This window comes from Otolemur garnettii, unplaced genomic scaffold (assembly GCF_000181295.1).
Source record: "Otolemur garnettii isolate 467f Iridium unplaced genomic scaffold, OtoGar3 scaffold00001, whole genome shotgun sequence".
Lineage (NCBI taxonomy): Eukaryota > Metazoa > Chordata > Mammalia > Primates > Galagidae > Otolemur > Otolemur garnettii.
The window spans coordinates 20,226-32,763 of NW_003852396.1; positions in this window are offsets into that span (position 1 = coordinate 20,226).

Sequence of the window (12,538 nt, forward strand, 5' to 3'; positions counted from 1 at the left end):
GCTCAAACTGCAGAAGCTTAACCCAATCTATAACTCCAGGAGTTTGGTCTGGAGGGATCTGAAAATCAGTCATAATTCTCATTGCCAGTCCACATCTCCAACATCACTCTAAGAGTAAGTGTTATGGTTTCATATCTAAATATAAATTCAGCTAACCAAGCACCCATTATTCTCTAAACAAAAATTTAATTCAATCATCAATTATTTTCTGGTACATTTCCTCTTCTAAGAACTACATATCAATCAACTCAAAGATATGCTACTGACTACAACATCCTTATCAATAGATAATAAATGTTTCACAAAAAGAAACAAATTCATGAAATGCGGTAATGTAGAGAATGCTACTGTGTCTTCTGTGTCTCACTCATGGTATAGAAAATGCTTTTCCTGCCAGCCAATTGATAAAATTGAATAAGAAAAATGTATATACAACACATTTATAAAACAAATTTTCTCCATTGATGTCTTTTGTTGTCTCTAAGAGATTCCCTCCCCAAATCAACTTTTGAATATAAGGGACAAAACTTAACCTTGTAAAATTGGATCATATTTCAACCAGTCTCTTTTTATATAAATACCTTAAGCTGTTGAATCTGTTCTATCTTTATTATCTAGATCTTGTGTACAAACAGAATATCAAGAGCCTGCTTGATGGAGAAAAACCAAAGTGATAATGGTGGGAAACTAAGAATAACAAGACAAACATAAATATAGGATTGGGAGGACTGGTGCAGCCATGCTCATCACCAGCCTCAAGCAAAGAAATCAGCTTTATTATATAGGGAAAATAATAAGTGTTGCTTGGGCGGAGACAGTGTAACCAAGGAAAAAATCTTCAACTTTATGGGGTTGTGTACATGCTAGGAAAAAGGTTCCAAACAAGTTAATAAAAACAATCTATTCCATTACAATTATCTGTTTCATCACAAGACTTCTGTAGAGTGAGGTAAAAGGTAAAAGCTTCCTGGGAGAGGATGAAAAACAAGTTGAAGAAAAACATGTTGTTCTTGAAGGAAGAGGGCAACTGGGGATCATTATTAGAACATTCCTCAAGTCATGGGGGACCCCACCACCTCATGACTGTTCTCCACCACAGACCAGTAAATACATAATTGAAATTAATAATATCTTCTAGGTCTTTGAAAAACACCAGGCATACTTTCACATTGTGAAAAAATAGTAAATAACACGTAATAAAATTCACTGTACAAAAAACCAAACAAAAAGGTTTCTCATTTCTATAATAGATAAGTACAGATAGCATTCTCATTACTGAGGTTCATTCATGATTGCTAATATCTTTTTCAATGACTAAACATTTACCCATTGTTTAGCATTTAAGTTTATAAATGGAAGCTTCTAAAGTGACAATACTGCCACTGTCTTGAGCAATATTTTCCTAATAAAGTTATCAGTTATTTGCATATCTCTTCTATGTGTACATGAAGCACCACTTATAAAGTAGTATGTAATATATGTATGTATATATGACATTATAGAATAAAATGTTCCTGGCCAGACTCCATACACAAAGCTCAGAGTTTAGGGCATTGGCCACATGCACCTGGTTGGTGGGTTTAAACACAGCCCGAGCCTGCTAAAACAAAAATGACAACAGCAGCAAAAGATAAAAAAATTAAAAAAAAAGAAAATAGGCAGGTTTCTGTAGTCCCAGGTATGTGGGAGGCTGAAGCAAGAGAATTACTTAACCCCAGAGTTTGAGTTGGCTGTGAGCTGCAACACCATAGGACTCTACCTAAAGGGCAATATAGTGAGAGTCTGTCTGAAAAACAAGAAAAAAAAATGAAAAGAAATAAAAAAGAAAAAAAATATTTCTAACCAATTTGTAGAATCTACAAAAAGTACAAAATTGTAAGTTATCTGGCAACCTACCTTTGAATATTACCATGTAAACAATGAAGATTTACATAACATAATACAGAAAAATCATCATATGAATTAAAAATTAGTAAGATGACTTTACAAAATAGTTTATCTTTCAACTAGGTTATAGGAATGGAGTCATTATAACTAAATGAGAAAAATCACTCCATAAAAACAATTTCAATTTACTGATCTGCAAATTAAAATTACACCATTTGTTTCAGTGATAGAATGTAGTAGAGACTCATGCAGATTGGGTACTCACCTAATGACTATATCTGTGATCTCACCAGTGCTTGCTGGAGAAGTAGTATGAAGTCAGGTTAGGACCAGGACCTCACAGGGTAGGGGAAGTAGCTTTCAGAAGTGTCCAAGGCCAAGTGAGCTCCCAGCTTAACTCTGCCTGTTGTGGAGAATGAGCGTGGATCCTTGAGACCCTCTAATTTATAGGACCTCTGAAGACCACACCCATAACATCAAAGTGATTGCATTTCCAGCCTCATCACATGGGTGGGTGTTAGTATGAGTGAATAGGTTTCCCGGAAACAAAAGGAAAGATTGATTTATCACCTTAGATATCTTTATAAACAAATTTCTACAAACATCATCTCATCAGGAATCACAGATTTTGCAACAAATAAACTCCCTACTGGTGATTTAGTGTCTAAAAACTATTTTTGGATTGATCGCTTTAATTATCATTATTATTATTTTTATAATTATTATTATTATTATTTGCAGTTTTTGGCCAGGGCTGCGTTTGAACCCATCACCTCCCATATATGGGCACCCTACTCATTTGAGCCACAGGTGCCACCCTGGTACCTTTAATTATTAACTGATTTAAAAAAAAGGTAAAAAGAACAATTAGTTAGTAATTTTCAAAAATACAGTCAGCAGTTAGTAATTTTAAAAAATATCTAAGAAACTTGGGGGATGATGTGCCTGAGGGTGATTTGACATGTATTTTGTTACTGTAGAAAGTGTTTTATTTTTTATATTGATTTATTTTTGTATTGTAATGTAAAAATGTAATGTAAGAACAATTTTGACTATTACTTCAGAACAGAGATTTCTCCTACTCCTGAAACTCCAGATAATGTTGCCTAAGGTTTTCTCTCCATAGCATGATACATAATTCTTTGCCAGACACCCTCCCACCCCCTCTAAGAGGGAATGGGAAGGAACGGCTGAGAAGCCAGAAGCAGGGTACCCCTGTGTCAGAGCAGGGGAAGAGAAGTTATGTGGAGGTTAATGAGAATTTATTTCTACCCCAGAATATAATTATGGTGGGAGCCTTTTCCCCAACTTGTTTAGTTCATTGCTTATGGGGTGGGAAAAGATGACACATTGGAGCCTTAACAAAGGCTCCTTCTCCTGAAAATCAGGAGAAAAAGGAGAAAAGGTCCCTTCTCCTGAAAATCACCTCCAAATATCTTCCATGTAGTCTGAGAGAGCCAAACTGGATTCTGAAGAAGCATCTCAGATCTGTGCACAAGAGTTTTTAGGCAACTACCTTGGCTTCACAGAGAAAATTGGGACAGTAGGATGATACAGCAAGGCTCTGAGGACCTAGAGGAATAAACAGGAAGGAAGGGAAATGAAGTTGAGGAAGCCCCTATATTCTAGGGTGCCTCATTTTGAGCATAGACAATGATGGATGCTTTCACCTTGAGGTCTTTCCTGGTCTCCTCTGAGATCTGGGTTTTCTTGTGGATGCAGCCATCCAGGGATATGAGAGGAGGTTTGATTCTAGGGGCATAAAGCAGGGACTTGGGATGGAGAAACCCTAAGGGAAGGGGACCCTGCTGAGCAGATTCCTGGATTCTTGGGGCACGAAGGTAGACTGGGGATAACCTTGTGAGACCTGCAAGTTCCAGAAATCCCCTGTCTCCATCACCAGTGGATGGAGCCAGTGATTGGGGATGGGGAAGCCTGGGGAAACATGGGAGAAGGAAGTGAGATATCAGGGTAGCTTTTACTGTTCGCTGGACTGAGTATCCTCTTAGACTCAGAAACAAGGAGTACAGGTGCTCTGGGGCCTACAGAGCAGAACACTTTTCTATGGTTCCTCCAAAAGCATCCAGTGTCACAGGACTGACAGACACATCTGTGAGGACTTCTAGATCCTACAGTCTCCCTAGGATTTCTAAATCCCAAAATCACTGTCTGAACCAGGAGCTTCTCCTGGTTTGTTTTTTCAGAGCATACAATAGAACATTGGCTCCACACATAGGCCTGACCATTCTAAATTTCAATCCAGCCTTCTGTGTTGTGAAGGTATAAAATATTTCTCTGATCAGAAGGACAGAAGATGTGCATTGACAGTTTGATAGCTACTGTTACACATTCAGAACATTTGGGCGTTTGGTATGTATGCCTCAATTTGTTTTCTTGCTCCAGTTTCACAAATATGAGAAGGTATCTGTGAAAAAAATCTCACTGAGAGGTTCTTTTAACACTCACCTCTTCTTGGCCTGGGGCTTGTTCCTAAGCTAGTTTCTTTGAAAATTACTTTCTATGCCTTCTTTTACTATTTAGTTCATAAATCATTGTAACAGAAAATCTACTATAGTTGAAAAGTGATAGAGCTGTTTTTTAATTTTTTTATTTTTGTATTAGTTTTTTTATTATTAAATCATAGCTGTGTACATTAATGCAGTCATGGGGTACAATGTGCTCATTTTATATACAATTTGAAATATTTTCATCAAAAGTGGTTAACATAGCCTTCATGGCATTTTCTTAGTTCTTGTGTTAAGACATTTATATTCTACATTTAGTAAGTTTCACATGTACCCTTGTAAGATGCACCATAGGTGTGGTCCCACCAGTTACCCTCCCTCCACCATAGAGCTTATTTTTAATGAATAATTCCTATCAAAATTTCAGCAAAAGTTAATAATTCAATCTGATGGCTCCCTTTCCTGAAGCATTCCCCACCTGAAGATTCAACTGACCATAAAGAGTTGATGGTAGGTTTATGATGTTTTGCTTAAAGAAAAAAATTATTTTTAAAGGAACAAGAATTATTACCTGGTCTTTAGCCCTCCCATAGCACACTCATATATGTAGGTTAAAACTTTGGAGAGACACAAAAATCACAACACATAAAATCCATGTGGACAAAAACAGATGAAGCTCTCCCTGCAATACCCATGAACCTAGCAAGTTCAAACAGGTAGTGTGAATGTGAGAGAACACTCTAGACTGTGTTACCTAGATGTGAAATAATGGACCATAACACAGTCTGTCTCAAAACTTCTATAGTGATCTATGTATAGTTTATGTACAGGAAGTGATAAAGTTTCAGCCATCATGTTCTGAAAAATGATCTTGAATTTCAAAAGCATGACTATTCTCTCCTGAGACCCATGATTTTACAAAGACTTCTAAAGCCTTTTGTTCATTCCTTTGTTCACAATAATTTTAGCAGCATCTCTTCCTAAATGAGGTACAGAAATAAATATTTGTTAACAAAACAATATGTATTATTCAGAACTAATCACAAGTATTCTCCAGGAAGATGGGTAGAACACACAGAAAAGATTTGCATCAGCAGTGGGGAATAATTATCTCCACATTGAATCTTTCTCCAGTTGAGGCTATCATATCTTAAAAGGAAGATCCTAAAACATTCATCTATTTCCAAACAATTTAACAGTGATTCCAAATAGCACTGAAAAAATATTAGTAGGAATATAAAACTATATAACCCCCCCAAAGTTCACTATATCTGGTATACAATAAAAAGTATCAATAATGCAAAGGAGCAGAAAAAGAAGGCCAGTCAAAAGGGGGAAAAGTAGTCATTCAAAACCAGAACTGACACAGATATTAGAACTAGCAGATAAGGACATTTAAACATTTAAAATAACCATTCTTCATCTGTTCAGATAAAGTAAGTAGGGATATGGAAAGCATAAAAAGACAAACAACTTCTGAAATGAAAAATGCATGGACTGGGTTTAATGGGAGATCAGACACTCCAGAAGATTAGATAAGTAAATGTTAACACTACAAAATGAAATATTATGAAGAATTTTCTTAATAATACTATTCATATACTCTTATTTTCTGTCTGTTCTACTGAGATGGTGAATTTTATGTATTCATTCAGCTAGGTCACATGATTTAGTCTGTTTAATGATGCCATAACAGAATACAAGAGTTTTAGCAATTTATAAGGAAATTAAGTTGCTCACAGTTTTAATGGCTGGAGAGTCCAGGATTGGGCAGCTGCATCTGGTGAGGCCACCAGGCTGCTTCTACTCACAAAGCTAGGAAGCAGGGCCTAAGAGATCATTTGACCAGAGGAGCAAGGGAGGGAAACCTAGGAAGCTAAGCTCTTTCTGTTTTTAATAAGAATATTTATATGATGGGATAAAACATTTGCAAAACACATATTCGATATCCAAATTATATAAGAAACTCATAAAAATAAAAGGCATAAACAATAATAATAATGAACATAATAATTGACTGAAAAATAGGCATAAGGCTAAAGAGCTATTTTCCCAGTGAAGACATACAAATGGCCAACAGGTTATGTGAAAAGGTGCTCACATTGCCAATCACCAGGGAATCACAAATCAATATTATGATGAGATATCACTTCGTGCTTGTTAGAAAACTTGGTGTTTTGCTACTATCCCATGTCCCTTAACATTCTGGGACCCTTTCCTTTGCTCCAGAAAGGTGTTGAGGTCTTGCTTAGTGACAGCAAGACACAGAGAGACCAGGTTTCTGTAGTTTTGTGACATCACATCCCTATACAAATTCTGCTGAGCAAGGTCCAGGTATGCCCATTCTTCCAGACAAAATTCTATGGTCACATCCCTGAATGTCAACAGTCCCAGTTCCTGGCTTTTGGGGTGTCCTATCCTGCACACAGATCTTCCAGTACTTGCAGGTCACAGAAGGATAGGCTATGACAGATGCACCCAGACCTCCCAGACCAATGGAGAAGGAGCAATAAACATACACAAAGCTTGGCAGCTGGTGCCAAAGACTTGTAATTGAATTATTTTTTAATTTATTGTTGGGAATTCATTGAGGGTACAATAAACCAGGTTACACTGATTGCATTTGTTAGGTAAAGTCCCTCTCACAATCATGTCTTGCCCCCAAAAGATGTGGCACACACCAAGACCCCACCCTCTTCCCTCCTTGCCTCTCTCTGCTCTTCCTTTCCCCATTCCTCCCTCCTTCTTTCTCTCTCTGCTCTCCCCTTCCCCCACCCCCACCGTCATTAATTGTCATTAATTGTCCTCATGTCAAAACTGAGTACATAGGATTCATGCTTGTGATACTTTACTAAGAAGAATGTGTTCCACTTCCATCTATGTTAATACAAAGGCTGTAAAGTCTCCACTTTAATTATTTCTTTTGAATCTATGGATTCTGAGTTGAATATTTCAAGTCAGGGATGCTTGAATGAAGAATATCAGTATATTTGGGTTATTACAAACAGTGAAGTCTTCTCCTATCTTCCCTATGTGGCTGTTCTTTGCTTGTCCATCAGTTCTGACAGAAAAGAAGTTTTCAGGTTCCTCAAGCAAATAGGCAAGTGTATCTATGTCAGGGGTGGGAAACCTGCAGCCATAAGGCCACAGGTGATCTTTTAGGTCCTTAAGTGTGGCCTGTTGATCAGAACCATTTTACAGAACAAATTACTTTCTCTTTATTAATATGTTTTTTCATATTTTATATTTTGTTTTTAAAAGTGCTGTATTTAAAATATTGGAGAAAAAATAAATTTTAACAAAATAATCCTCCCAGATTCACTGGCATAATTAAGTATTAGTCAGCGACAAGGGCTAAATTGATGGCTGCTACTCTCGTGATTTAGTTCTAACTTCTGCCACCTGACTGGCACCACTACCTCACAAGGCTTATTGGCAAGAGTTTCTGGGGATCAGCTATTCCAGTCTGTTACTGTTTCTGTTCAAAGTGGAATTTGTGAACAGTTGCACACCCTAAGACAATTTTTTTTTTCAGTTTTTGGCCAGAGCTGGGTTTGAACATGCCACCTCTGATATATGGGGCCAGCACCCTACTTCTTGAGCCACAGGCTCCATCCTCCAATGACATTTTAAAATTCTGTCTATTTAATGGTCCATTATGTCAAAGAAGACCAAGAGGATGCTAAAGGAAGAAAATAGATTTTTTTCATGAAGATTGGGAACTGTAATATTATCTTGTATCGCTAAAGATAATACAATTTCTTGCCTTGTGATTCTACAAATCAACATTAAAGAAATTTAATGCTCATCAGCGTTATAACACTCATAAGGCCCACAAATATCTTAAATTAGAGGGAGAGATGTGAATCGCTGTATTGCAGAAATCAAACCTGTAAGGCAAAAGCAAATATGTATGTTAATTGGTCACTTTGAATGTGTTCAGTGATACTACCAACTCAGCGAAGGCTTTATACTTCGTTAGGGTCAAAACAGAAGACTTTTTTTGCTACCAAGAGTTACTTATTTTGAGAACTCCTGCAAACATAATATGGGGGACAGATATCTTCAACAACTTTCAACACAAACACACTTGGGTAGAATCTGGCTTAAAAATCTTCATTCAGAGATTTATTATGAATGCTGCTGAGACCAGGATCAGGCCACTTTGTAGTTTGCCAAATAGTACTGCTGATATTAAAAAAAGATGTCAAAAGAAAGCAAAATTCAAGCAAAAAACATTGAGATTTTCCTTTTAAAGACACCTGAAGAAATTATAGGGTTTCTACGCAAAGGAAACATTCTATGTTTCAGGAACTATTTTGTGCATTATTGAATCAAAGGAAATCAATAATGAACAAACAAACAGAAAAGATAGGCCAACTTTTCCTGAATGCTCTGTGTAATGGGTGTACTAGTCAGAGTTCTCTAGAGGTCAGAAAAATGGTTGATCTACATGTATAGTTCCCAGGAATCTTTTGGGGCCATCTATGTGCGGAATAATGGTGTTTCAGTCAACAATGGGCCAAACATACACAGTTGGCCTCAAAAGATTGTACTGGACCTGCCCAGTATAGATATGAAGTGTTTTTATCCCCCACCCCTTTTTAAGGCAGGTTCTCATTATGTTTTCCAAGCTGGAGTTCAGTGGCATGATCACAGATCACTGTAACCTTGAACTCCTGAGTTCAAGTAATCCTCCTGGTTACTTCCCAAGAAGCTGGAACTATAGATACCCACCACCATGTGTAGATAAATTTTTTGTTGTTGTTTTTGTAGATGAGGTCCTCCCTATGTTTCCTGGCTGTTCTCAAACTTCTGGTCTCAAGAGATTCTCCTGCCTTGGCCTCCGAAAATGCTGGGATTATAGGCATGAAATACTATGTCCAGCCAATTTTTAAATCTTTTATAGTGTAATTTTATGACACCTTTTCTATGTCTAGATATATTTAGACACACAAATACTGACCTCTGTGTTATGATTTCCTATAGTGTTCAGTACAGTAACATATTGTAAAAAATTGTAGCCTAGAAGCAATAGGTTATACTGTATAGCCTAGGTGTATAATAGGCTATCCCATCAAGCTTTGTACAAGCATACTCAGTAGCAGTCACACAAAGATACAATTGCCCAGGAAAGCATTTCTCAGTAGGTAGCTTCATCACTGAGCAAGGCATGTTCATATATGTATATATCTACACCCAAATACATATGTATCTTTACCTATCTACCTGGAGTTTAAGGAATTGACTTTCATGATTCTGGTAATTCTAACATCTGAAAGGCAGGCTAGTAGGCTGTTGAGTCAGGGAAGAGGTGATTTTGCAGTCTCCAGTGTGAAGGCTGACTGGAGGCAGAAATTATTCCTCCTCAAATGTTTTCTCTAAAACCTTTAATCGATTAGATAAGGCCAAATCACCTCATGGAAAATAATCTGATTAACTCAGTCTACTGAAATGTTAATCACATCTAAAAAACTGTTTGCACAGGAATGTTTAGACTGGTTTTTGATGAAAAACTGGGGCCATGGAGCTATGGTGTGGCTCATCCCTGGCAACACTATGTTGAAACAGGAGGCAAAGTTGCAAGGTGGGGCTAGTGCTGGGGGTTCTGTTCCTGGAGTAAAACCCTCATCAATAGATTAATGTACTCCATCAGGGGTAAGTTGCAATTGTTTTGAGAATGGACTCCCTCCGCAGAAAGTGGGTTATAGACAGAGCCTAACTTCCTAGGTTTCCCTCTCTTACTTCCTGAGTATCCTGAAGGTGTCCCACGAAATCCCTTGTTTGGAGACGCAGAGGAAAGTACTGCTAGACAAAATGATTGGAATGAAAAGGGGGGCTGAGGCTCTGTCAGGCACACAGCTGACACCCATGTTTATTGAGCTCCTTATAAACTTATCTTAGTAAAGGTTAAAAATAGCAAAAAGAAGCGATACAAGGTAAGATGTTAAAACTGCCATTAAAAACTCCAAATCAGCACAAAACTGCTACTGATCACAAACACAGTTAAAAAAGGCATTTTTACTTCAGACTTAACCACAAAAGCGCCAGGATGTCTGTTCCTGTTTGCCCATTTCCTCCAAGCTAAAACTGACTACTGTTGTGTAAGTGAGGGGGAAGGTACAGGATACAGCAGCCCACTGCCTCAGCAAGCGTTATCTCCGGCTACAACCTGGCAAGACCCACCAGCTATCTTATCTGTAAACATGTGACTGTCTGCTTTAAGGCAGATCTAAACATATTCTCAGAATAAGAAGCTTAAAGTCATGTTCCTCAGGGAGCACTTGAGAATAAACTACTATGCTTAGGTACAGGGGGCTGCACCCCAATAGTGGCCACATGACTTCTTAGGACATGTTCACTACCTGTATAAGTAGAAGCAGCCTTGTGGCCTCACCATATGCAGCTGCCCAATTCTGGACTTTCCAGCCATTAGAATTGTGAGCAAATTAATTTCCTTATAAATTGCCAAAACTCTTGTATTCTGTGAGGGCATCATAAAACAGACTAAAACATGTGACCTAGCCAAATTAATACATAAAATTCACCCTCACAGCAGAGCAGACAGAAAATAAGAGTATATGAATATTATTAATAAAATTCTTCATTCTGTTTCATTTTGTAGTGTTAACATTTACTGATTTAATCTTCTAGAGTGTCTGATCTCCCATTAAACTCAGTCAATGCATTTTTCATTTCCAAAGTTGTAGATTTTATCTCTGTAATTTAAATTTGTTTTTTGATAACTTCCATGTGTCTACTTACTTTATCTGGCACATGAAGTATGGTTATTTTAAATGCTTTAATGTCCTTACTTGCTGGTTCTAATATCTGTGACAGTTCTGATTTTGAATGACTACTTTCTTCCCTTTTTATTCCCTTCTTTTTCTGCTCCATTTCATTATTGATACTTTTTAAAAAATTTCTTATAGCATAACTATGTACATTAATGCTATCATGGGGTACAGTGTACTTTTTTCATATACATTTTGAAATACTCTTATCAAAATGGTTACCATAACCTTCATGTCATTTTCTTAGTTATTGAGTTAAGACATTCATACTCTGCTTTTAGAAAGATTCACTTGTACCCTTGTAAGATAAACCATATAGGTGACCCCACCAATCACCCTCTCTCCCCCCATTCACCCCCCTTGCCTCCCTTCTCCCACCCCCTTCCCATATTCTAAGACTACAATTAGGTTACGACATTCCTATAAAAGCTATGAATTAGTTCCAAAATAGGGCTGTGTACATTGAATACTTTTTCTTCCATTCTTGAGATACTTTACTGAGAAGAACATTTTCTAATTCCATCCATATAAACATGAAGGAGGTAAACTCTCCATCTATCTTTAGGGTTGCATAATATTCCATGGTGTACATATACCACAATTTATTGATTCATTCGTGGGTCAATGGGTATTTGGGCTTCTTCCATGATGTAGCAATTATGAATTGGGCTGCAATAAACGTTTCAATACAAACATCTTTGTTGTAATTTTATTTTTAGTCTTCTGGATATATACCTAATAAAGGACTTGCAGGATCAAATGACAGGTCTATTTTTAGTTCTCGCAGTGTTCTCCAGATGTCTTTCCAAAAGGAACGAATTAATTTGCATTCCCACTAGCAGTGTAGAAGTGTTCCCTTTTCTCCACATCCATGCCAACATCTCTGGTTTTGGGATTTTGTGATATGGGCCAATCTTACTGGGGTTAGGTGGTACCTCAAAGTAGTTTTGATTTGCATTTCTCTGATGATTAAGGATGGAGAGCATTTTTTCATATATCTGTAGGCCATGCGCCTCTCTTCTTTAGAGAAATTTCTCTTCAAGTTCCTCACCCACCCTGAGATGGGATCGCTTGTTTTTTTCTTGCTAATATGTTTGAGTTCTCTGTGGATTCTGGTTAGTAAACCTTTGTCATAGACATAACCAGCAAATATCTTCTCCCATTCTGAGGGCTGTCTACCTGCTTTATTTACTTTGTTCTTGGCTGTGCAGAAACTTTTAAGTTTGATCAGGTCCCAAAAGTGCATTTTTGACATTGCTTCAATTGCCTGAGGGGTCCTCCTCATAAAATTTTCACCCAAGCCAATGTCTTCAAGTGTTTTCCCTACACTTTCTTCTAGTATTTTCATAGTTTCATGTCTTAAGTTTAAATCTTTAATCCAGTGAGAGTCTA